The 27,285-nt window shown below is 40.7% G+C and overlaps 1 protein-coding gene across 9 annotated transcripts in view; it reads left to right on the forward strand.

Moving 5' to 3' along the window:
- dpr19 (defective proboscis extension response 19) overlaps positions 1-27,285 on the forward strand; it is a 1,424,328-nt gene that overhangs the window by 509,461 nt on the left and 887,582 nt on the right. Inside the window, exon 1 of one of the 9 annotated variants that reach the window (XM_067766278.1) lies at positions 9,781-9,922. The exons of the other annotated variants lie outside the window; for them this stretch is intronic. The gene's annotated coding sequence lies outside the window, so the exon portion shown is untranslated. Of the gene's footprint in view, positions 1-9,780; positions 9,923-27,285 lie in introns of those variants that run through there. 9 annotated transcript variants of the gene reach the window in all.

Here is a 27,285-nt window from a genome sequence, read left to right on the forward strand (position 1 = left end):
AACGGCCGAGCGGAAGGACGGACGGTCGACTGTCTATATAAACTGGGCGTGGCTTCAACCGATTTCGCCCATTTTCACAGAAAACAGTTATCGTCATAGAATCTATGCCCCTACCAAATTTGACAATTTTTGTTCGACTTATGGCATTAAAAGTATTCTAAACAAATTAAATGAAAAAGGGCGGATCCACGCCCATTTTGAAATTTTCTTTTATTTTTGTATTTTGTTGCACCATATCATTACTGGAGTTGAATGTTGACATTTATGTATATACTGTGTTCTTCATCCGATTTTGCTACTTTTTATTTAGCACACATACCGTAATAGGAGTAACGTGCTTGCCAAACTTCAACATGATATCTTCAACGTCTGCCAAATTGCAGCTTGGAAAACTTTTAAATTACCTTCGTGGGCGGTGCCACGCCAATTGTCCAAAATTTTACTAATTTTCTATTCTGCGTCATAAGGTCAACCCACCTAACAAGTTTCATAGCTTTATCTGCCTTTGGTAATGAATTATCGCACTTTTTCGGTTTTTCGAAATTTTCGATATCGAAAAAGTGGGCGTGGTTATAGTCCGATTTCGTTCGTTTTATACAGCTATCTGATATGAGTGCCCAGGAACGTACATACCGAATTTCATCAAGATACCTTAAAATTTACTCAAGTTATCGTGTTTACGGACAGACGGACGGACGAACATGGCTAAATGACTTTCTTGTTTCTCCCCTATCATTTTAATATATAGAAGTGTATATCTATCTAGATTAGTCTATGCCCCTACCAAATTTCACAATTTTTGTTCGACTTATGGTATTTAAAGTATTCTAGACATTCTATTTTTCTATTCTGCGTCATAATGTCAACCCACCTAACAAGTTTCATAGCTTTATCTGCCTTTGGTAATGAATTATCGCACTTTTTCGGTTTTTCGAAATTTTCGATATCGCAAAACTGGGCGTGGTTATAGTCCGATTTCGTTCGTTTTAAACAGCTATCTGATATGAGTGCCCAGGAACCTACATACCGAATTTCATTAAGATACCTTAAAATTTACTCAAGTTATCGTGTTTACGGACAGACGGACGGACGAACATGGCAAAATGAATTTCTTGTTTCTCCCCTATCATTTTAATATATAGAAGTCTATATCTATCTCGATTAGTTTATGCCGTTGCGGATTACCGTTATGCGAACAAAATTAATATACTCTGTGAGCTCTGCTCAGCTGATTATAAAAATATCTGAATTGCATTTTTTTGTATTAGGTATTTTCCAATGATCAAAACAATTTAGACTGTAAAATGTAATCGTAGAGTTTCCACCAACGCGGAAAAAACTAGGAAGTATAAGGTCCCTAATTGGATTGAGCCTAAACTTGAAGGGGTAACCCTGCAAGAAAAATATAGTAAAAAGTACCTATGAGTTATACTAGATAGTAAGTTGTTGTGGAAGCTACATGTGGATGAGAGAACGAAGAAAGCCTCTGTGGAACTCTATGCATGCAAGAGGATGCTACGATGCACGTGGGGCCTATCGTCCACGGAAATTGTCAAACCCATATTTTACTATGGGGTTCTTGTTTGGTGGACAGCCACACAAAAGAGTACGTATACCAAAAAACTTGAGAGGGTATGCAGAGTATCTATGATTAGCATAGCGGGAGCCTTAAAAATTACCTCAACATCAATATTGCATGCCATTTTACACATCCCGCCTGCAGACCTAAAGGCCCAAAAACATCGCGTTAGCAACTGCAACAAGGTTCCAGCTATAGGGGTGGCAGAGTTCATATTCATATTCAGTTTATTCAGTCTATGATTTACATCTTACAGAATAGATATAGAAATTATAAAAAAAAAGTTAAAAATGACAATATGTATTGATAATAGCTAAAGAAAGTATATGCATAATAATAGAAAAAAGTTAAACTAAATATCTAAATGTAAATGCAAAAGTATTTGGGACTTGAAAACATCCCTCGACTGAGAGAAATCAATATTTAGCCATCTCGAAAGTTTATTGAATTCTGCTAGAGAGCGAAGAATGGGATCGAAAAGGACATAGTTCATTCTGAAAGAGGCCACATAAAAAGGTAGGGAAAAACGAAGTAATATACTGGGCACATTGAACTTGATTTTCCCGAGCAGGTCAGGGCAGTTTACCAAACGTGCCACGAGATCAAACACGAACATAAGCCTGTGCAGGGTTCTTCTAGAGTACAGGGGTTGTAGGTTAATCAACGTACACCGAGACACATAAGAAGGCAGCGGATCCTCGATATGAAGAGATCCAAGCCCAAACCGAACAAATTTCCTTTGAACCCTTTCAACTCTAGCCGCATGACAGCTGTAAATAGGGTTCCAAATAACACTGGACCACGAATTTCAACTTTTTTTCTTTACCAGAAACGCCGTTATGAAATTCGTATGTAAAACCACCCCCTGATTTCGAAAATCGAGTTCATTTTTGATTCTATGGTACCGTTTTTGAGATATTTGCAATTTACCGTTATTCGAAAAAACCAAAAAGATGGCTCCCTTTAATTACGTATATCTCACGAACGGGTCAAGCAATTGCAAAGTTTACAGAATCGGAAAGACGATAAAATTTGCTATAAATGCATCATACATTGTTTTTTGCTCAACCATATAGTTTTCGAGATATTAGCTCATCATTTCAGATTTTTGTTTTTTTTTATGAAAAAATAATGCGCCTTGAAACTTCACAGCATCTGCAAGGCTCGCCGGAGATAGTTCAGTTCATAAGTCAAATTTCAAAACCGTGATTTAGTAAAAAAAATAAAATGAATAAAAGGACGCGAGAATTTGAGTGTAATAACGATCCAGATATGTTCTGTTTCATGTGTGGCCAATATACTATCATAAGGCGACGACGAGTGTTCTCATATCATATCAAAACTTTATACTCCAAGTATTTTGGCATTGAGCCTAAAAATGCTGAAAAACCATGGACACCGGACACTTTGTGTACATCGTGTCGAGTACAATTGATTCAGTCGGAATCCGGACAACAAATAAAATTTGATACACCAATGATATGGAGAGAACCTACTTGCCATTCAATAGAGTGTTATATTTGTCAAACAAAAGTACTTGGCGTTGGAAGATCAAGAAGAGTAACCTATGCCAGCGTACCTACAGTGACATTACCAGTACTACATTCAACGGCAGTTGCGGATCCAGTTCCATTGTCAACAGTAACATCTGAGTGCGGGGAATCAAGTTGTACTGAATTTCGCATGGGAAAGGAGAGAAACGTTCTATCACAACCACAACTTAATGATTGGATAAGAGATTTGGAACTATCCAAGGAAAAGGCCGAGATCCACACTTCTCGTATGCAACAATTTAAATTTTTATCATCCGATGTTAAGGTGATATATTGTAGAACTCGTCACGAACCATTTTCCAAACACTATACCAAGAAAGACAGTATATGCTACTGCAACGACATTCCTGGTTTATTCAAAGAGTTTGGTCAAACATATGTTTCAAAAGAGTGGCGATTGTTCATAGACAGCAATAAACTGAGTTTAAAGGCTGTATTATTGCATATTGGTAACAAAAAGCCTTCTATCCCGCTAGCACATGCAGTAAATACATAGGAAATCTACGAGGAAATGCAAAAACTACTCAAATTTATCAAATATGAAGAGCATGATTGGAAAATATGTTCTGATCTCAAAGTCGTTGCAATGCTATGCGGTCTACAAAGTGGCTACACCAAGCACTGCTGCTTCCTCTGCAAGTGGGATAGCCGAGCTCGTAAGGACCACTACGTCAGAAAGGATTGGCCGGAAAGAGTCGAGTTTACCGTTGGTGTGGATAATATGAAATACACCCCTCTTGTCAAGAAAGAGAAAATCATACTTCCACCCTTACACATCAAGCTCGGTCTCATTAAAAACTTTGTTAAGGCTTTTGACAAAGAAGGCGAAGCATTCGACTATTTGAAAACAATTGTTCCAGATATTTCTCAAGCCAAGATAAAGGAAGGTATTTTTGTCGGACCACAAATAAAAAAGTTGATCAACAATAATCAATTCAAAGGACTACTCTCACCAGTTGAGGCAGCAGCGTGGGAATCCTTTGAAAACGTCGTTGCTTCTTTTCTCGGTAGACACAAAAGCCCTAACTACGAGCAGATAGTGAACGACTTAATCAATAATTATGCGAAAATGGGTAAATATTAAAGGCTTATTAAAATTAATTTCCCAAAATTCTATAACTTGTTTACCTAATTAATATTTTCTTTCCAGGCGTAAATATTTCGTTAAAAATTCACTTTCTGCACTCACATTTGAGCTTTTTTCCGGCAAATCTTGGCAACGAAAGTGACGAACATGGCGAAAGGTTTCATCAGCAAATGAAATTAATTGAAAATCGATATCAAGGATTCTGGGACGTCGCAATGATGGGTGATTACTGCTGGTTTCTCATAAGAGAAACCGATCCTAAACTGAATAAGCGTCAATGTCGAACACATAATTATTTCGACTACATAGTAAAATAAAATTAAGATAAAGATTGTTAGAATATAGTACAAACATAAATAAATTAAAAAAAAAAAGTTAAAAATATGGGTAATTTCATTCATAAATTGAAATTTTAACTAAATAGAAACAGAGCATAGCTAGATATTTCACTCTTCTTTATACCATACATACGTTTTGAGGTATACGTTGAAATTGCGCAACCTGGGTATTTTTATTTGATCGCTTATAACTAACGTAGTTTTGCATCGATTTTCTTCGGTGATAGCTTATCTTTTTTCTAAGTAAACAGAGCTTTACGCAAATATAAAATATTTGGAAAAAAAGTTGTGGTTTTGAAATGCTGCCCTCGCAAAAAGTAATTTTTTTCATATTTTTTCATAAAAAAAAACAAAAATCTGAAATGATGAGCTAATATCTCGAAAACTATATGGTTGAGCAAAAAACAATGTATGATGCATTTATAGCAAATTTTATCGTCTTTCCGATTCTGTAAACTTATTTGCAAGTGCTTGACCCGTTCGTGAGATATACGTAATTAAAGGGAGCCATCTTTTTGGTTTTTTCGAATAACGGTAAATTGCAAATATCTCAAAAACGGTACCATAGAATCAAAAATGAGCTCGATTTTCGAAATCAGGGGTGGTTTTACATACGAATTTCATAACGGCGTTTCTGGTAAAGAAAAAAAGTTGAAATTCGTGGTCCAGTGTTATTTGGAACCCTATTTACAGCTGTCATGCGGCTAGAGTTGAAAGGGTTCAAAGGAAATTTGTTCGGTTTGGGCTTGGATCTCTTCATATCGAGGATCTGCTGCCTTCTTATGTGTCTCGGTGTACGTTGATTAACCTACAACCCCTGTACTCTAGAAGAACCCTGCACAGGCTTATGATCGTGTTTGATCTCGTGGCACGTTTGGTAAACTGCCCTGACCTGCTCGGGAAAATCAAGTTCAATGTGCCCAGTATATTACTTCGTTTTTCCCTACCTTTTTATGTGGCCTCTTTCAGAATGAACTATGCCCTTTTCGATCCCATTCTTCGCTCTCTAGCAGAATTCAATAAACTTTCGAGATGGCTAAATATTGATTTCTCTCAGTCGAGGGATGTTTTCAAGTCCCAAATACTTTTGCATTTACATTTAGATATTTAGTTTAACTTTTTTCTATTATTATGCATATACTTTCTTTAGCTATTATCAATACATATTGTCATTTTTAACTTTTTTTTTATAATTTCTATATCTATTCTGTAAGATGTAAATCATAGACTGAATAAAATGAAATGAATATGAACTCTGCCACCCCTATAGCTGGAACCTGGTTGCAGTTGCTAACGCGATGTTTTTGGGCCTTTAGGTCTGCAGGCGGGATGTGTAAAATGGCATGCAATATTGATGTTGAGGTAATTTTTAAGGCTCCCGCTACGCTAATCATAGATACTCTGCATACCCTCTCAAGTTTTTTGGTATACGTACTCTTTTGTGTGGCTGTCCACCAAACAAGAACCCCATAGTAAAATATGGGTTTGACAATTTCCGTGGACGATAGGCCCCACGTGCATCGTAGCATCCTCTTGCATGCATAGAGTACCACAGAGGCTTTCTTCGTTCTCTCATCCACATGTAGCTTCCACAACAACTTACTATCTAGTATGACTCATAGGTACTTTTTACTATATTTTTCTTGCAGGGTTACCCCTTCAAGTTTAGGCTCAATCCAATTAGGGACCTTATACTTCCTAGTTTTTTCCGCGTTGGTGGAAACTCTACGATTACATTGTACAGTCTAAATTGTTTTTATCATTGGAAAATACCTAATACAAAAAAATGCAATTCAGATATTTTTATAATCAGCTGAGCAGAGCTCAAAGAGTATATTAATTTTGTTCGCATAACGGTAATCCGCAACGGCATAAACTAATCGAGATAGATATAGACTTCTATATATTAAAATGATAGGGGAGAAACAAGAAATTCATTTAGCCATGTTCGTCCGTCCGTCTGTCCGTAAACACGATAACTTGAGTAAATTTTAAGGTATCTTGATGAAATTCGGTATGTAGGTTCCTGGGCACTCATATCAGATAGCTGTTTAAAACGAACGAAATCGGACTATAACCACGCCCACTTTTTCGATATCGAAAATTTCGAAAAACCAAAAAAGTGCGATAATTCATTACCAAAGGCAGATAAAGCTATAAAACTTGTTAGGTGGGTTGACCTTATGACGCAGAATAGAAAATTAGTAAAATTTTGGACAATTGGCGTGACACCGCCCACGAAGGTAATTTAAAAGTTTTCCAAGCTGCAATTTGGCAGACGTTGAAGATATCATGATGAAGTTTGGCAAGCACGTTACTCCTATTACTGTATGTGTGCTAAATAAAAAGTAGCAAAATCGGATGAAGAACACGCCAACTTTAAAAAAAATTATTAAAGTCAAATTTTAACAATAATTGAATATCTTTACAGTATATAATAAATGTCAACATTCAACTCCAGTAATGATATGGTGCAACAAAATACAAAAATAAAAGAAAATTTCAAAATGGGCGTGGATCCGCCCTTTTTCATTTAATTTGTCTAGAATACTTTTAATGCCATAAGTCGAACAAAAATTGTGAAATTTGGTAGGGGCATAGATTCTATGACGATAACTGTTTTCTGTGAAAATGGGCGAAATCGGTTGAAGCCACGCCCATTTTTTATAGACAGTCGACCGTCCGTCCTTCCGCTCGGCCGTTAACACGATAAGTTGAGCAAAAATCGATATATCTTTACTAAACTTAGTTAACGTACTTATCTGAACTCACTTTATCTTGGTATTAAAAATGGGCGAAATCCGACTAAGACCACGCCCACTTTTCCGATATCGAAAATTTCGAAAAATTAAAAAACTGCCATAATTCTATACCAAATACGAAAAAAGGGATGAAACATGGTGATTGGATTGGTTTTTTGACGCAAAATATAACTTTAGAAAAAACTTTGTAAAATGGGTGTAGCAGGTGTCATATTAAGTAGAAAAAGTTCTGCAGGGCGAAATCAAAAGCCATTGGAATCATGGCAGGAATACTGTTCGTGGTGCTGCATATATAAATAAATTCGCGATACCCGGCAGATGATGTTCTGGGCCACTCTGGTCCACATTTTGGTCGATATCTCGAAAAAACCTTCACATATACAACTGAGGGCCACTCCCTTTTAAAACCCTCATTAATAACTTTAATATATACCTATATCGTAAAAACACATTATAGAGTCAGGCCTGGTTCACCTTTATGGCGATATCTCGAAAAGGCGTCCACCTACAGAGCTAAGGCCCACTCCCTTTTAAAATACTCATTACCACCTTAACACACATTCTAGAGTCCCCACGGTCCACCTTTATGGCGATATCTCGAAAAGGAGTCCACCTATAGAACTATGGCCCACTCCCTTTTAAAATACTCTTTAATACCTTCCATTTTATACCCATGTCATACAAACACTGTGACGGACTAATTCCTGCTGAGGTATGCCCAGTCCGTCCAGGGTTCCTATATTTGGTGGGGGAACCTATTCCGATGAAAATAAATAGACAAAGGAGTTCTGAAAACGTTATAAAGTTTATTTAAAAAGGGATCGATATCCTTAAGAGCTACTCCTATTCTTTGTCCCTGTCTAAATAAGAGTAGCTGAGGTAGAACCCCTCTGCTAGCTCTCCGTCAGTTGGAGTAGAAACCTCCTACTGAATATAAAATAATTCACGAAATGAAGTAGAACCCTTCAGGTCGTGTTGGTCAGTGGTAGAAGCCCACTGACTCGTATGCCTATCTCCTAGCTTCTGATCTTACAAGTTAATTTGCCGCCCTTATATACGATTTTGTACGCCGGTGGACAGTTATTTCCTAAAAACAATTCATTGTAATAATTCCTCAGTTATAAAATTATGTAGGACTGCACGCAGGCAGTCAGTAATTTTACAATAACAATTATAAAAGGTGGAAATGCAAAAGTCGAATTCTAGTTAACGCTACTTTCGCTGTATTCTATTGGTACATACATACGCTTACATGCTAACATGCGTTTTCCCTCTTTCCATTATCATACATATGGTGGTACATCGGTATATATACATATATGCATATTTTCGATCATGTATGGCGATCCGCTATCCCGGCATTTCATATCCCAATTTTTGGGAGCCCTAATATACATAGCGAACAATGTGCCAAATCTCGTACGCACGCTTGTTGTATGCCTGCCGTGTTTTCCAGTCTGCTTTACCTATCGAATTCGATCGTTTGTGTTTATGCGTATGTTCGCTGTCACTTGGTTTTGATGGTGCGTTGGCCTCGTTTGATGCTTTCGGCTTCTGCTTAGCGCGTGCGTTGGTGTGTCGTATGCTTGTACGTAAGTATGTAGAGAAAAGTCCCAATTAGTAGCAGCGCTTAGTTTGGCGACTTTTACTGCTGATCTTTGTTTATCCAAATTATTATGTATGTTGTATTTGTGGCTGAGTGCATTGGATGCGCAAAGGGTTGGTTGACCGGCATAATTTTATGTTTTTGTGCATTTCCATTTTCCTTCCAAATGTTTTAGTGTATGTTTAGGCCACAGGCCTAAATATATCTCCCCCCCCTCGTAACATAATTTTCTTCGTTTACTACCACCCACATATGCTTGTGATTACTAATACACACAGGCATGTGTGAGTGGTAGTACGCATGTATCTTAGAGTTTTACCGCTGTGAGCCCGCGGTATAGCAACTTTGTTGCCGGGAAACCCAACGAAGGAGCTGTATCTCGGGTTCATCGGCTCATGTCGCGAAGAGGCTCGTCCTCTTTTGATCCAGCAGCCAGCAAAGGAACACGTAATCGCCCGTTCACGTAAGTTGTCAAATTCATAAAATAATTTCCGAAAATATCTTTAACATTTTCATTTTCAGAACATCTGTTAATAAATTTCCTTAACACTTGTTGTATTTATACATATTGAATAAAAAACACTGTGAATTCCCTTGTACTAATACGAAACCATTTTGGTGTTTTTATTTTCTTCCTTTTTTTCGCCTTAACCTAATCTTTAACAAATACGTGGGTGCGCGCCGTTGCCACCACGCATTTGTTCATGGTCCTGCGTCGCCGAAAATAAGAGAATCACATATTTACAATACAGTCCACTCCACTCCTTTAGAGAACATCGAAGAAGCAGTAAAATCGTGATATAATCAAAGCGAAACTTCAGCATTAAGTCAAGGAAGCATAGAAAACAGTGGTGATAAAGTCAAGAAGCACGCATTTGTTAGCCACTTATCAGCAATTTGCACACAACAACTCTCTTGGTGATACCAGCAAGTTCATATTGGAAACGACAACATCAAAAAATTTGAATCAGTACTCCGGATAATCAATATAACGAAGGTACGTGGTTTTATAAACATACCGTGCTAGGTAGGGTTTTCCTTTTCACTTGTTAATAAAAATTTCAAAAATAAAATTATAAATCTGTGGAAAGTGTTTCCCATTACTAAAAACCGTGCAAGTGATTTTGTTGTGAAGTGAGATCTTATCTGTGCAAAGTAGAAAAAAAGCGCTTAACGCAGTTTTTTAAAGTTTGTGCATCACGCCTTGTGACTATCCGGAATAATCCCCCACCAGCGGTAAGATTTTCCGGACACAGCTCAAGGTAGCACAACACTGCTCTAAAAGGTTAACATAACCTCAACACCGCTTAGCGCCACCTTTCTAATTTCGCTTTTGCAAGATTTTCATTTTCAAAATATTCACCGAAATAAATTTTGATCTGTTAAGGTTATTTAAACAAAGAAATTAATCTAATTTGCGCGCACATTGAATTAAAAAAATTTTTCCACATAAAAATCACTTGCGCCTATTTACACCGGCAGTACGTTTGCAATTTAGTTTGTTGCTTTATCACAAAGTGCACTTAGTTTCATACACACATATTGTAGTTGTTGTTTGGGTGGCCAATAGCCTTATTCCTTGCACAATTATTTGAAATATTGAAGAATTATTATTCTCATTTGCGGCAATACACAAATCAGTTTTTACTGATCTAATTTTGTGATACAAAAGTTCACAGTCCTTGGTTAAATTACCAAAAGTCCATAACAAGCGTTCATATATTTTTATCTTCACTGACACAATTTTTTCACTAGCCATTACTTATTGGCTTACACAATTTGTTAACACAGCTGCATTAGCACATTCCTTAACATTTACGTGGGTGCGCGCCGTTGCCACCACGAAATTGTACTTATCCCACTTGGCACATAAGCCTTTGTACAGTCCTTTTCACGTTAGCCATAACTTATCGGCTTACACAATCAATTGGTAAATTTGTGCATACATACGCATACACCAAATCCTTTCACTTGTTACATTATCACTTCCAGGTCTGTCCTTTGGCGACATTTTCACTCACTACTCTCTGCAAAGGCAATTTCTGTATAAACTTTTGGGTTTTTATTTTTATCCACAATGGAGACCTATACACGCCAAGCAGATGCAGTGACGGAGTATGAAAATGACTTCAACGACATGTCACCTTCACAACACAGTAAACACTCCCTAATATACCAAAGGGATGAGTTAAAAACTCTGTGGGAAGCTACGAAGGTGACATACGAAAAGCTCTTAGGTTTATCAGAGCTTGATTCAAAGGACTTATCGGCTATCAAGAAGAAGCATAAAATGTGCTATTTCAGCTTCCTAAAGTGTCAGGCGGCAATAGCTGAGCTTTTGGAAAATTTTGAAAAGAAAGATAAGAAAGTAGATGTCTCAGATAATATGGAATATCATGTGCGCCTGCCAGCATGTGATACGGATATTTTCAAAGGTGACTATATTTCATGGCCGTCTTTTAGGGACATGTTCACTGCCATATATATTAATAATAGTAAACTCCATGCAGTGCAAAAACTATACTATTTAAGGCAAAAAACTCAAGGGGAGGCCAAAGAGATAGTGGAACGGTGTTCCTTAACAACAGACGGTTTCGATACAGCGTGGAAAAATTTATGTGACCGATACGAAAACAAACGTATCTTGGTCAATGCCCAATTAAAAATTCTTTTCAGTTTAAAAGCAGTTGAGAGCGAATGCGGTAGCTCCATTAAAAAACTGCAACGTGAATTAAACAATTGTATCTCAGCGCTTCAATGTCACAAGATTGACATATCAAACTGGGATGCAATTCTAACATATTTGTGCTCCACAAAACTGCCAGAAACCACACTGGCTCAATGGGAACAAACCATAGAAAATAAAACAGAAATTTCAAAATGGGCAGATATGGATAAATTCTTATCCAGCAGATTCCAAACGTTGGAAACTGTGGTAGATATAAGAGGGGAAACAAACGTACGATACGAAAACAAACGTATCTTGGTCAATGCCCAATTAAAAATTCTTTTCAGTTTAAAAGCAGTTGAGAGCGAATGCGGTAGCTCCATTAAAAAACTGCAACGTGAAATAAACAATTGTATCTCAGCGCTTCAATGTCACAATATTGATATATCAAACTGGGATGCAATTCTAACATATTTGTGCTCCACAAAACTGCCAGAAACCACACTGGCTCTATGGGAACAAACCAAAGAAAATAAAACAGAAATTTCAAAATGGGCAGATATGGATAAATTCTTATCCAGCAGATTCCAAACGTTGGAAACTGTGGTAGATATAAGAGGGGATACGATTTCAAAACCCTCTAAGCCACATGCTTCTCGTTCCTCGGCAGATACATCGTCGAAACGATTAGGGTCCTACCAGGCAAGTGCAACAGCAGCCAAACCTACGTGTAAGATGTGCAAAAGTCCTGCACATCGAATTTAAAAGTGTGAAAAGTTCTTACGTTTAACACCCAATAAACGGTTTGAACAAATTAAGAGCAGCCGTGGGTGTATAAACTGCCTTTCTGCTGGCCATTCGGTGACAAAGTGCACCAGTCAAATGAACTGTGCCACATGTCATTTAAGACATCATACGCTGCTTCATATTTCGAATCAGCCAAAACCAACAAATACTCCTGACACTATCGGAGCATCTACCTCACGGGAAGCTCAAATACGACGCAATGCTGAAAGAGAAAACGCTCCGATTAATAATGTGAACTCATGTTTCGCAAACACAAATAAAGGGGTATTACTAGGGACAGCTCAGGTCAATATTCGTCTTAATGGTGTTGACTATTCGGCGAGAGCCCTAATAGACTCGGGATCTGAATGTTCATTCATTACCGAGAAACTAAAGCGCAGAGTTAATCTGCCATCAAAACGCCTGCATGCCCAAGTTTCGGGCATCAGTAATACAATGTCTGCACAAGTAAAAGAAGCGTGCAACATACAATTGCGGTCACCAACAGACCCATTAATCGAGATCAATACGATCATGCTGGTTTTACCACAATTAACAGGGAATCTTCCAACTTGCCAAATAAACGCAATGACTAGGCAAACATTCCCTGACTTAGTACTGGCTGACAAAAGATTCTTTGTCAATGAGCCAGTCGACTTAATTCTGGGCGGAGACATATACCCCCAAATTATGCTAGGCGGTATCAGGAAGGACGTGCTAAACACATTAATAGCACAGGAAACGGTGTTCGGCTGGATTTTGACAGGCCGGACAGATGCGGTTGATACAAATAAGACCCTAGTTTCATATTTCAATGAGGTCACTTTAGATAAACAATTGGCGGCTTTTTGGGAGATAGAGGCAATTCCAAAGAAAAGGAGCATCAATAACGATGACACTTACTGCGAGGAGCTATACAAATCCACAACAGTTCGGAACAACGATGGCAAATACGTAGTCTCCTTACCCTTTAGGAAAGAGTTTAACTTAGGCCCCTCATTAAGAAGTGCGTGCTCTCAATTCTATCGCAACGAGACACGACTTGCGAAAAACCCAGTCCTTCAAACGGAATACAATAGAGTTGTATCCGAATATGAAACTTTAGGGCACATGAAAGAAATAGGCAATATTTCGCCAGACTCAAATGACTGTTACTTCCTACCTCACAATGCTGTTATAAAGGAGGGAAGTACAACGACAAAAGTCAGAGTCGTATTTAATGCATCTTGTCCTACCACTAATGGCAAAAGTCTAAATGATGCCTTATATCCAGGTCCGATTCTTCAATCCGACCTGACAATTCTTATACTACGTTGGCGGCTGTTCAAATACGTATTTAACAGCGACATAGAGAAAATGTATCGCCAAATATGGGTCAATGAAGACCAAACAAAATATCAGCGAATCATATTTCGCAAATGCCCCAAAAACCCAATTAACATTTATGAATTGAAAACGGTAACCTTTGGGGTTAATTGTGCTCCGTATCTTGCGATTCGAACGCTGCACCAACTAGCTGATGACGTGGAGACATCGCATCCAATGGCAGCAGATATACTGCGAAATTGCATGTACGTTGATGACGTACTCGCCGGTGGACACTGCATCGAAATTGCAATCAAGGCAAGGGACGAAATATCATCGGCATTGCAATCGGCAGGTTTCCCATTGCGAAAATGGACGTCCAACTGCAAGAAAATTCTACAGGGTATACCGAAGCAACACCTATTAAGCGAGGATTTTCTTGAGTTTGAAGACACCAGCATGGTAAAAGCACTCGGTATCAGGTGGAACGCCCATTTCGACTACTTCTACTTCACAGCGAAACCCTTTGACAATAACCATGCCGTAACAAAAAGGTCAATACTTTCTGCGATCGCAAAACTTTTCGACCCTCTTGGCTGGCTGGCACCAGTCGTAATTGTAGCCAAAATAATAATGCAAAATATTTGGTTGGAAGGGACAGGCTGGGATGAAGATGTGTCTGCAACTACTCTACATCGGTGGCAATTATTCATGACTGACTACGAAAAGATCAACGATATACGCATACCGCGGTGGGTTCACTACACATTGAAGGACAATGTCGAAATACATGGATTCAGCGATGCCTCGGAAAAAGCATATGCCGCCACTGTTTTCCTGAGGGTACAAACAAAGGATCAAGTCTTCACCAACCTGTTGATGGCCAAAACGAGAGTAGCCCCGGTCAAAACCATATCATTGCCACGACTGGAACTCTGCGGCGCAGTCCTACTTGCAGAAATTATAGAGTCGGCCATAGAAAATATGCAACTTTCAAACATTAAAGTAACCCTTTGGACAGATTCGACTATAGTACTGGCATGGATCCGAAAACCACCATGTTCGTGGTCAACGTTCGTGGCACATCGAATAACTAAAATCATCGATAAAGTAGGAGACAAAGTATGGCGGCACGTAGACTCCGCGTCAAATCCTGCAGATTTGGCGAGCAGAGGCCTCTACGCTTCGGACCTAATCAACAATTCTTTGTGGTGGCAGAGACCTTCTTGGTTACAAGAAGACAACGAAAATTGGCCAACACAAGAAGAAGATTACAATACGAATATGGAGGAAAAGAGGGTGAAAGTTCATACAACTTTGGTGAAAAATAACTTTGATATTCTAGATAGGTTTTCCGATTTACCAAGGGCTTTGCGGGTTATATCCTATATTCTTCGGTTTTTCCAGAATACGCACCAAAAAACTAAAGCCTCCTTCAAAAGGGATTCTCATTCGATCGCTGCTGACGAAATAGAAAAAACAACGCGAAGATTGATAACAATATGCCAGAGGCAACATTATCAAGAAGAGTACGCAAACTTGAAGTCAGGAAATCTAATAAATGGGAAGAGTGAGATTTTACCCCTGAACCCATATATAGATGAAGAAGGCATCATTCGAACTGGGGGGCGGACTGGGGCATCGAAAGACATGTCCCATAATGAAAGTCATCCCATTATTCTTCCTTATACTTGCAGGTTATCCAGACTTATAGTCCAATCATCTCATGAGACCACCCTGCATGGAGGGAACCAGCTGATGCTACGTCATATCCGCACTCAGTACTGGATCCCACGCGTTAAAGTCATGATAAGGTCGGTCATCCACAACTGTAAAGTCTGCACTATTTACAGGAAGCGGACGCAAACGCAACTTATGGGGATCCTTCCGAAAGAGCGCACCACCTTTACTAGGGCCTTCACTAACACTGGGGTAGATTTCGCGGGACCATTCGATATAAAATCCTACCGAGGGAGGGGATGTCGAATTTCGAAAGGATACGTTTGCCTGTTTGTCTGCTTTTCGATGAAAGCCATCCATCTAGAAGCGACAAACGATCTTAGTACCGGGTCCTTCCTAGCTGCCTTCGCCAGATTCGTATCCAGACGAGGCTGTCCGAAAAACTTTTACTCCGACAATGGTACTAACTTTGTCGGAGCTTCTCGATCTTTACGATCCGAGTTTAAAGCATTTCTGCGTGAAGCAAGGGACGGAACGTTGACTAAATATAGCCATCACATTATAGAATGGCATTTTATACCGCCAAGCGCTCCTCATATGGGAGGTTTGTGGGAAGCGGGGGTAAAAAGTTTTAAGACCCACTTTAAAAAGATCGCGTCCGATCATAAATATACTCTCGAAGAGTTTACAACCCTCTTATGTCGAATTGAGGCCTGCCTCAACTCGAGACCTCTAAGTCCCTCATCCAACGACCCTTCCGACCTGGAGCCGCTTACTCCAGGCCATTTTCTCGTAGGTGGGCATCTTTTAGCTCCACCTGAACTCGACTGTAGTGAAAACCCTGCCTCCATTGTAAACCGATGGCAAAAGATGAAAGCCCTTCATCAGACCTTTTGCAAAAGATGGAAATCGGAATATCTCATCGAGATCCAGAAAAGGTATAAATGGAAACATCCACAATCCAACTTAAAACCCGGGGACCTAGTCGTCATCAAGGAGGATAACCTACAACCGAACGAGTGGAAAATGGGGAGAGTCGTCAACACACATCCAGGTTCCGATAACCGTGTACGTGTTGTTGACGTCATTACAATTAAGGGACAAATTAGCAGACCAATCGCGAAACTGGTACTACTTCCGCCCAACGACAATCAAAATGAACTTTAATAGTCCACATTCCTCCATCCCAAATAACCCAGCTCTCGTTCACCCCGAACGAGGCCAACAAACCAATAACCCAGCTCTCGTTCCCCAGAACGAGGCCAACAGAACCCTAACTCAGATATACTGTCTGCCACATAATACCTTTTCCAACGATTGCGTGGGTGCGCCGCTGCCACCACGCAATTGTTCAAAAATAGTTTAATATCGCAAGGAATACCGAAGAAATTTATTCATACCATTTCATTATATAAGGACACGGAAAGTGAATTTCAATCGTTTGTAAGGAACATTTGACTGCTCTTCACAGTCTGTTTCAGATCATATTCGTGAACATATTTCCACCGTTTTGGTTAAAATTTATGAAGGATTTTCGGATACGATTATCATATGTTTCTTCACATCTCATACAAAATCAGGTCAGATTCAGAAAGCTGAATGAAAAATGGTTGAAAATTGTTGCCCACCCAAAGTAACCACATTTGGTTCGAATATGATTCCATAATATGCTTGGCAAACAATATTCAGTTTGCCATTGCATAAGTAATTTTAAATTGTTCCAAATTGATGGTCGGATTTTACTGTCCATGTAACAACTGACAATCAAAAATTAATTTTTTGCCGCATTTGCAACAAGGGATAATAGGCTTTGCTTGATTAGGTACAACATCTACATATGAGTAGTTGCATGCAGTTTATTTGATTGCCCTAATGGTTAAGGAGGAAACGGCTGCTATCCATTTTAACCATTTTTGTAAAAGCGTAATAATTTTTAGGGGGTGCTGACAGAGGTTCGCTTAATGAAGCGAGTGGCTTTGTACCTTTCATTTCAAAAAAATACCCAATTATGGGTGCATAAAGCGCATGCGGTTTCCTTTATTTACAGGAGAAACTAATATCCGAAGTCAATATCCTTTTTTCTGGTGTGAGGGTTTTCAACATTGTGAATACATACAAGTGGCGAATGTTTGATAAAAAACGTTCACAACAGTAAACAGCCTCGATCACCTCGTCAATCGCTGTTCGAGTACTTAAATAATTTGCTCAATAGACCTTTTCAACCATTTTGTAGACAACTGGTATATTGCATTAGTTGCATATTTTAACATGTTTGCATAATTATTCAATTAACTTGATTTTTGTAAAAATGAATGTTAATATTTAGTCTGATATTCTGTATACACATTTAAAAGAAATGCTGAGTTAAAACATAAATGTTCAATTTATGGCACTTCAATTTATGGCAATGGAGGGATAGGAAGATTTTTCACTTGTATGTATTCCCAATGGTTTTCAATTTTTTGTTACATATACATACATTAATAAAACACTCACGATCTAATACCGAAATGGGCACCCACGTCAAAAGTTCGCCGGCACGGACATGGAAATTTGATGCCATACAGGGGTCCATTGACAAAGTACCTTTAACAAAATTTAATTGTAAAACATCACTGGAAATGTTTGGTATATATTAATTTTCATATGTATACCGTTATCTGTTCCCTTTATGTTACGATGTCCATCGATGCCATCAACTAATGTTGTATCCTTGTCGTCGATTGAAATTAAGTTGCCAAAACGTGGTGAAACTTTGAAATTTGCAGTCATATAAGGGTATGTAAGAATGCAGGCAGCCATTAGACAAATAACAACCTGTAAAAGGGTAACATATTTCTGAGGAGTACGATTCAACGCCACAAAACATGAACCTAGTAATGCTAATGTGCCAGCTGCAAGTGTACTGCCCAGCTTAATGTAACGCAATGTGGAATAAGATATGTGTAAATTCCAGGCCAATTACTGCGAGCTGCTAGATGTACCAGAAAACCCGGTATTAGCAAATATAATGCAGTACGACAGCTTAAACAAAATTCAATACCATTGCCGACGACAAAGGAACAAAAGGTTGGAACCTTTAAGTCTAAGAAACGCCAACCTGTAGCAACAGCATCATCCATTTTATATGGATATTTTGCAAGTACATTTACACCAAATGAAACCAGTACAATCCAATCGGGAAAGATGTGTGCTGATGAATACATGAATGCAAAAGGAGAAACAAATACAAATATGCATGAAACAATGGTTAACTCAGAGTGAGGTAACCAACCGCTTGGTATTAACGGCGATACTATTAAATTGCCACTGAAAAATATGGTTTAAGATTATTTTTAAAAAAAAAGATATTTTCAGAAATATCAGCTGCGACCTTATGATCACCGTAGCTTAGAAATAGGCCAGACCATATACGAAAATCTATGAATTCGTGCTTGGTCTTGAGCATTTTACATGTCGAACAAATCATAATACCAAGCCAAATGCAATAAAAGCCTATTGGCGGAAATATGGTCAGATTTTCACTTGATGCTAGCCAATAAAGAAATACTCGTATTACTAAAAATAAAATGCACAGATGTATGTATGTACTCATATATACTACATATATGCATCTAATAGCTAAGCTGTGTGTATTTTTTATATTTTCCAACCGATACATTTTACTGGATACCAGTTGCAGCAAATACTTGCTCAACATTTTTGAATACCTCATCGGCATTGGGACTTGCATCGATTTGTTTAACTTGTCCTAAGTGTTCAAAATGTTTAATTATTGGCGTTGAATCATTATTAGATGTTTGTACACGTTTTTTTCCAAGCTCTCCAAATTATCATCACTACGGCCAGAACCACTTTGACGACAAGCCAAGCAACGTTCTACACATATCTCTTCACTACAGTTAAAAAATAAGACAAATTTCAAATCTACTTTGTCACCCATTTGTTGCTTCCAACCATCGAGATTATCTTGATCGCGTGGAAAACCATCGATAAGGAACCGTTGCTTGCCTAAATTTTTCATTGCTTTTTCAAGCAGTGAGCATGTCACTGCGACAGGCACAATTTTACCATTACGTATATATTCTTCACTTAAACTACCATATTCAGATACTTCGCGTACACGCTCCTCATGAAGTAAATCACCAGCAGATAAATGTACAAATTGATAGCGTTCCACAATTTTGGAGCATTGCGTACCTTTCCCAGCACCGGGGCCACACAATACAAATATAATTTGAGGTTTCTGTTCTTCTGGCATTTTTTGTACTGCTTCTGACTTTTCTCCGCTTGTACTTTTTACTGACTGCACTTCCTGTTACTTATAGAGCGTAGAATTGATTTTTTGCGATATATGAACGTTTGTAATTGCTTCGATAGTCCATATGATGCAGCAAATTGTTGGTATGCAGGGGCTGCCTTTGTAGAATTTAACTTACTTAGGCCACCAACACGAAATGTTGTGCTGAGCATGATCATCTGAACCTTAGATGATATGCGGACCTTTTAAATTGATGTTTTTTTGTTTTTGGATTCTTGCGTTAATTCACGGCGGGACCATACAAGGTGGCAAGAAGGCAAATAACTGCTGTTTAAAAAGCGGCAGCTTGAGACGGCAGCATCCTTCAATCCTAAAAGGCATATGCCACAGCACAGTGAAATAGGGAACGTAGTTTGCTAATTACTGCCTGTTAAATGGATATGGGACATCGGTAGACGGGGTTTGCTATGCTGAATTATTTAAAGAAACGGAAAGGACTTCACCGACATGGAATATGGTCTGATGATTCATTCAACAAACCGGATGCACAAATTAAAAATAACGACACAGCAGAAATCGAATCAACGCACAATAAGTTTGGTATTAAACGCAATTCATTAAAATCGACTTCCAGCTTTTGCGATGAAATACTCGCACAGAGTGAAATAGATGATGGCACCGTTGATGGCGTAGGTAGTTGCGGTGGCAGTTTGTGTGGCTACAGTTTGGTATCGGATGATGATATATTCCGATATACATCACGGCTGGCTATGCCACTTTCAGCAATAGTGTGCGATCCCAATTGTTTAAGTTGTTTTGTGCAATATCTTGATACAAGACAAGCACTTGCTCTGCTCAAATTTTGTCTTGATACAGAAAATTTTAAAACTGCAGCAGCAGCAAATTTGGAAAAGAAACAAACTGCTGAGCAAACGTCAGCTTATTTAAATGGTTTGACGCAGCAAGCTGAAGATAAAAACGAAACTACCACTCATTGTGATTTAACTTACGAGGTTGGAAGGCCAACTGTTGCAAATGCGACAAATGTTACGGATAGAGTACCTGAATTAAAGAATTATTATGATTTATCTATGCGTCAGCCGCTTACGGATGATGAAAAAAGTCAAATCTATGCTGAAACGAATAAACAAATTCATGAATGTAATGAAAGCCTTACTGGTGGTCCAATATTAGTGCTCAATCGTTATACCTGCAAATAAAAGAGAAAGAAAAATTAATTAATGAAAAAAAGACTACAACTTCTAGCCTCCATACTCACCACCGCGTGTTTTAAATCAATGATTTTTTTTTCCATTCAGGAAATGAAAAAAAAAAAAAAATTGTAACAAATGTCAAATGTCTACACTTTTCTTTGACAGTCAATGCACGGCAACACCGACATTAGGCCTCATGCGCAATCATCGCGCACACTACACGCCACGTACTAAAGGCCGCACTACACGTCATGCACTACACGCCGCACTACACGTCACGCATTACATGCCGCACGACATATCGAGCACAACACTCCACACATGTCGCGTATTACATATCTCGACCAATCATTCATTTGGTCGAGATTTAAAATACTTAATTCCACGAATCTCAACATTATTGACAGTACACGTCAAAAATAATGTTGAATGGTGGAAGTGCAACTCTGTAATACCTTTTCAGCCAGGTTTGGAACCGTTCCGTGTGGTGGCAGGCCACTTGTTGTGAAAACAAAGTTCACCACAAATCAAAAATAAATCTTTAGGACTACTTCGGCGACATCTACCGACATAAAATAAATTATAAAATCCCCACAAAAATTTGGTCACAAAACCTAATCACGCCCATGCAAATGTGACTAGGAATATAACCTATGACCGTAAAATGACCAGTCAAATGACGTGGAATGACTAAAGCACCAGCCACATCGCATGGATGCGTGCTAAAGCCGTTTTTTCTTCGTTTCCCTGCGCGCATAAGTATTTAATTATGGTCCTTTTTATTTAAATTAAATTTTTATTTCAATAGAATGTTTTTTTTTTTGGATAATATGTTAGAGATAATTTTTTTTTGGTTACGCCACCCAAACAACATTCCGCCAACCTCAATTTGGGCATGATCAATGATATCAATATTCTTTCAGATCATGACCCGCTACCAAACTTTACTGGCCAAGTCAGAGGGAGGCGCAACGCGTTTCGACGTCGCTTGCCAGCTTTGCGGCAGGGACCATAGTCTCCGAATCTGTCCCGAATATCGGAAAAAATCTCCAGAAGAGAGGTTGCGGGCAGTGCTTCTATATAAGTACTGTCCGAACTGTCTGTCACCCTTCCACCGGGTAAACAAGTGTAGCAGCAAGTATCGCTGCAAGAGGTGCCAAGAGAAGCACCACACCACGCTTCATTTAGATGAGCGTCGGCCGGTATGCGACGAGACAGCCACAAATAGCGACGACAATACGTCCGACGACGCGTTGTCAATCAACCTGTCGGGACCGGCTAAATCCTGGGCTCAGCAGGTGGAGGAGGAAGAAATGGAGGAGGAGAGAGCAAAGGCGGAGGAAGAAAGAAGTAAAACGGAGACAACAAGACCGTCAACGGCCAACCATGGGATGCGCAGTTTCCGGCCGCTGTTACAGCATGAAAGAAGCGCGGCGAAAGCAAACAAACGTCGAAACGAACGAGACAACTGGCGGCACCGCGACATTGGACTCCAAGGAGGCCCGACCAAGTCGTCCAAACGCGGCAGACAGCAGCGGCGGGATAAATCAACGCCATACCATTCTGACGCCCAAAATATGCAAGCACTATCGCGTGGTACACCGGAAGGCTTCTGAACCGGCCGGCTGCTCCCAGCCACTCCAGCGCCCATAATGCGGTCTTTCGTGCCCATTGCGCCGACGGTCATCGTACGCGTCGAATCGCGTGGGCACCTACACTTGGTACGTGCGATCATTGATCCCTGCGCCGCCAGCACCATAGTCGATGCAGAGCTGGTACGCGATTTGCAGTTAGAGCGCCAAGGACCAGGGCAATGCACACTTATTCTGCGCGGCAAGTTCGGGTCAACGACTCATGTACCTACCCAAGCCGCCGTGGTCAACGGCCACTATCGGTTGAGTCCGCCATCCAATGTGGATCCAAAAGTTGCCGTTCCATTCGAATTTATACGGCTTGCAGATCCGCAGTTCTACCGCTCATCGCCAGTTCGTCTTACACTCGGCGCTGATCTATACGCCGAACTGATGGTGAGCAAAACGCCAGCAACAACAGTTGGCGGTCTCCTGACCCAACCAACCGTATTCGGGCTGGTAGTCTCAGGAGCCTGCCAAAAATAGGAGTTCTTTCATAAAAATAAGTAATTACAGCACGGGATTTAAAACCACGTACGTGTATTTAATAACATCTTTTCTTTTTCCACAGGAGAGCGAAACGTGAGGTCAACCATCTGGCGTGCAGTGCTTGCAGTCCGCATCTGCACTGCCTTCTTTCATTAGCGCCTTACTGGACGTGCGATCACGTGGCATCCCTTTTTTTAATGTTTTCTTTGTTGCTTACGGCAAGGGGGCCGGTATGTTTAGGCCACAGGCCTAAATATATCTCCCCCCCCCCCCCCCTCGTAACATAATTTTCTTCGTTTACTACCACCCACATATGCTTGTGATTACTAATACACACAGGCATGTGTGAGTGGTAGTACGCATGTATCTTAGAGTTTTACCGCTGTGAGCCCGCGGTATAGCAACTTTGTTGCCGGGAAACCCAACGAAGGAGCTGTATCTCGGGTTCATCGGCTCATGTCGCGAAGAGGCTCGACCTCTTTTGATCCAGCAGCCAGCAAAGGAACACGTAATCGCCCGTTCACGTAAGTTGTCAAATTCATAAAATAATTTCCCAAATATCTTTAACATTTTCATTTTCACAACATCTGTTAATAAATTTCCTTAACACTTGTTGTATTTATACATATTGAATAAAAAACACTGTGAATTCCCTTGTACTAATACGAAACCATTTTGGTGTTTTTATTTTCTTCCTTTTTTTTCGCCTTAACCTAATCTTTAACAAATACGTGGGTGCGCGCCGTTGCCACCACGCAGCAGCGGCGGGATAAATCAACGCCATACCATTCTGACGCCCAAAATATGCAAGCACTATCGCGTGGTACACCGGAAGGCTTCCGAACCGACCGGCTGCTCCCAGCCACTCCAGCGCCCATAATGCGGTCTTTCGTGCCCATTGCGCCGACGGCCATCGTACGCGTCGAATCGCGTGGGCACCTACGTGCGATCATTGATCCCTGCGCCGCCAGCACCATAGTCGATGCAGAGCTGGTACGCGATTTGCAGTTAGAGCGCCAAGGACCAGGGCAATGCACACTTATTCTGCGCGGCAAGTTCGGGTCAACGACTCATGTCACTACCCAAGCCGCCGTGGTCAACGGCCACTATCGGTTGAGTCCGCCATCCAATGTGGATCCAAAGGTTGCCGTTCCATTCGAATTTATGCGGCTTGCAGATCCGCAGTTCTACCGCTCATCGCCAGTTCGTCTTACACTCGGCGCTGATCTATATTTGAAACTTATGTGGGCGAAAAATGTAAATATTGTGCTTGCGTGCAAAAGTGCGCAAGTCTGGTTTATCCTTCAATTTAGTAAATAATAATTCAATATGCGACCGCATTTATTTGTTTTGACGTGTAATTCATAAAGGTATAATTCATGTCATAAAAATGTGTAATGTTAAATTCAGAGTTAAATTCAATTCTTGTATAACATGTATGTAAGAAAAATGAAAAATAAGTATATGTTGTGAGGGTACAAAACCCTCGGTTTTGGGGTCCTCACACTCCCCCCTCACCTACCGCAGCGAAGCTTACGGTCACCGTGCCGGTGCGTGTGATCCGTACTCGGAAGCAGTGCTTGCCCACACTGCGTCGGAAAGATTGTCGGGTACGTCGCCCTGGTTGGTCCAGGTGCCTTTGTATTTCCTCTACGAGTTCCTGGGGTAGTGGGTCAATGCCGGATTGGTTGTCCCAGCATGTCGGTGGGTTGGTCTGGGCTTCGTTCAGCCAGCGCCTTATCTCCCTTGCGATACTGCCTGCGTCGTCGTGGTTTTCGTCAGCCTCGCTGGCCATTATGCTCAATGTGTCGCTATCTCTGTCTTCGGGGCTGCCGTCGACCCCGCTGGCCGTACGGCTAAATCCTTTGTTATCGTCCTCGTTGTTGTCATTGGGGCTGCCGTTGACCCCGTTGGCCTTACGGCTTAATATTTTCCTGTCGTCTTGGTTCGGTGCTTCGCCTATCGCCTCCGCGATCCTCAACTTGGTCGGGGGTTCCATCCTTGTGTTGGGTTCGTATATCCGCATTCGGAGGGTGACGTGCCGCTTGTACTCGACGAACCCCCGGCCCTGTACCTCCTCATCGTTCTGGCGTATCGAAAGCTCACCCTGCTGCTTTGGTGGTGGCTCGTTGACATCTTCGTCCTCGCTCTCTGAGGAGATGGGGATTGGTGTAGGGTCCCGAACGACGGCCCACTCCTCGGGTTCGGACGTATACTCTTCGGTACTGTCGTCGTTGCTTTCCTCTTCGTACGTGGCAGCCGGTGCCGTTCGTCGCAGCCGCATCTTCAATGGGGCCCACTCGCACCCTTTACTTTGTTCTTCGGAATACTTATGTGTGTTCATTATTACTCGCTTTACGATACTTTGAGGTTTGGACTGCCGCGGCCGGGCTTATATATGTTTTCTTCTGACGCGCTAGACGGTACTTTTCCTGGCAGCGGGTATCACCCAATCCTTCTTACCAAATTAGTTATTGTAACTTTCATCAGGATGTTGCTATGTTGTTGCTCGGCGCTGCCCTTCCAGCCTATATTTTAAATGAAAAACTGGTGGATTTTCCTTAGGGTGTTCCCACCGTATATGGTGGATTTTTTTTCTCTTCTTTTTTTTTTGCGTAAAAACGGGGTATGTAATAAGCCTAGTAAGGAGTGCATTTATGTGATTATGTAGTTGTGGTTAGAGCTTACCGGGCTTTAGTGGTTGATTCGAAGTCCGGGTACTCCTTGAAATGAAATTTCTTCGTGTATGATTTGATACTGTTGCGGTTGGGCGTGTACGTTACTACCGATTTGATTCGAGTTGCAGTAGAATCTCACGTAATAATCCGTTATTCCGGAGCTGTCTCTGGGTGTGTGTTCATTTAGGGCTGCTATAGCAAACTGTCTTCCTAGGTGTAATCTTGCTACAGGTATCGGTCCTTTGGCGATCTGTACTTGGGTTCCTCGAGCGACCTGTACCTGATTTTCTGGAAATGTTCATGCCTGATTCTCCGTATTGTTTTGCACTTGAGCGTCTTTATATACTATCAGTTGTTGGCTCAGACTTTGGTCCTCTTCGTGTTGTCTCTCGGTATCTTCGCTGACTCGTGTGAGCGTACCACAGATGGCTACCTCGCTGTTCTCTCTCTGTTGTTGTACCTCGGGGATATTGTTTGTTGTTCGATTGGACGATTTTGACGGGATTTGATCTTCACTAGCGTTCTTCTTGTTACCCTGTTCATTCCTTTGCTTTATGGATTCATTATTGTCGGCGGCGTCTGTTGCGTGGTATGCTTTCAGCTCACTTAAGTGGGCTGTCCTCCTCCTTCCTCTGAAAACTTTGTCTAGCTCTACGATCACTGGTGATACAAAGTTCGTTACCCGGTGGGGTCCACTGTACCTGGGCGCTAGTTTGGCTGCAAAGTTATCCACCGCTTTTGACAGCTGATGCTCCTTTACCAGCACTAGGTCGCCTATAGCCGGTCGCCATTGCCTTCTTCTTAAATTATAATGCTTTGCTTGCTCTGCTGATGCTCGCTCTTGCTTCCGTCGTACCATCTCGAATATCTCCTTCATCTTCATTGATTTCTCGGCTGGATTAGCTACTCTCTCACCTGTACCGTATGTATGCTCGTCGTAAAGGCTATTGGGAATCCTTGGTTCTCTGCCTTGTACTACATACGCTGGACTGTACCCTGTCGATTCACATACGCTTGTGTTTAATGCGAGTGTTATATCTGGTATCAGCTCGTCCCATGTTCTCTGCTCATTCCCTGAAAACTGTGCTATCATCCTCTTGATGTTGCGGTTCGCTCTTTCTGTCGGATTCTCCTGCGGTGTGTATGGTGCTGTCAGCTGGTGTTTTACGCCAAGCTCCTCCAAATACTTCTTAAAACGTTTGCTCACGAACTGCGCTCCGTTGTCTGTGATTAATACCTTTGGAATGCCAAATCGTGCCAAAATTCTCTCTCTAAATCCTCGTACTACGCTTTCTGTTGTTGCCTTTCTAATTGCCATTATCTCCACCCATTTTGAAAATCTGTCAACGAAAACTAATGCCATTGTATTACCATGTTTTGAGCGTGGCATTGGACCAACAAAGTCTGCACACACTGTTGCCCACGGTTCTTCTGGAATTTTAGTTAACATCTTACCCGCGGCCTGTTGTTGACTAGGTTTGTTTACCTGACATCCATGACATTTTTGTACGTACTTCCTTACGTCTCTGAACATTCCGGGCCAGTAATATCGTGTCGTCGCTCGTGCAATAGATTTTCGAACGCCCATGTGTCCTGCGCTTGGTGTGTCATGAATTTCCGCCAGCACTCTGCGTCTCTGTGGGGTCGG

Source organism: Eurosta solidaginis, chromosome 2 (assembly GCF_040869045.1).
Source record: "Eurosta solidaginis isolate ZX-2024a chromosome 2, ASM4086904v1, whole genome shotgun sequence".
NCBI classification, from domain to species: domain Eukaryota; kingdom Metazoa; phylum Arthropoda; class Insecta; order Diptera; family Tephritidae; genus Eurosta; species Eurosta solidaginis.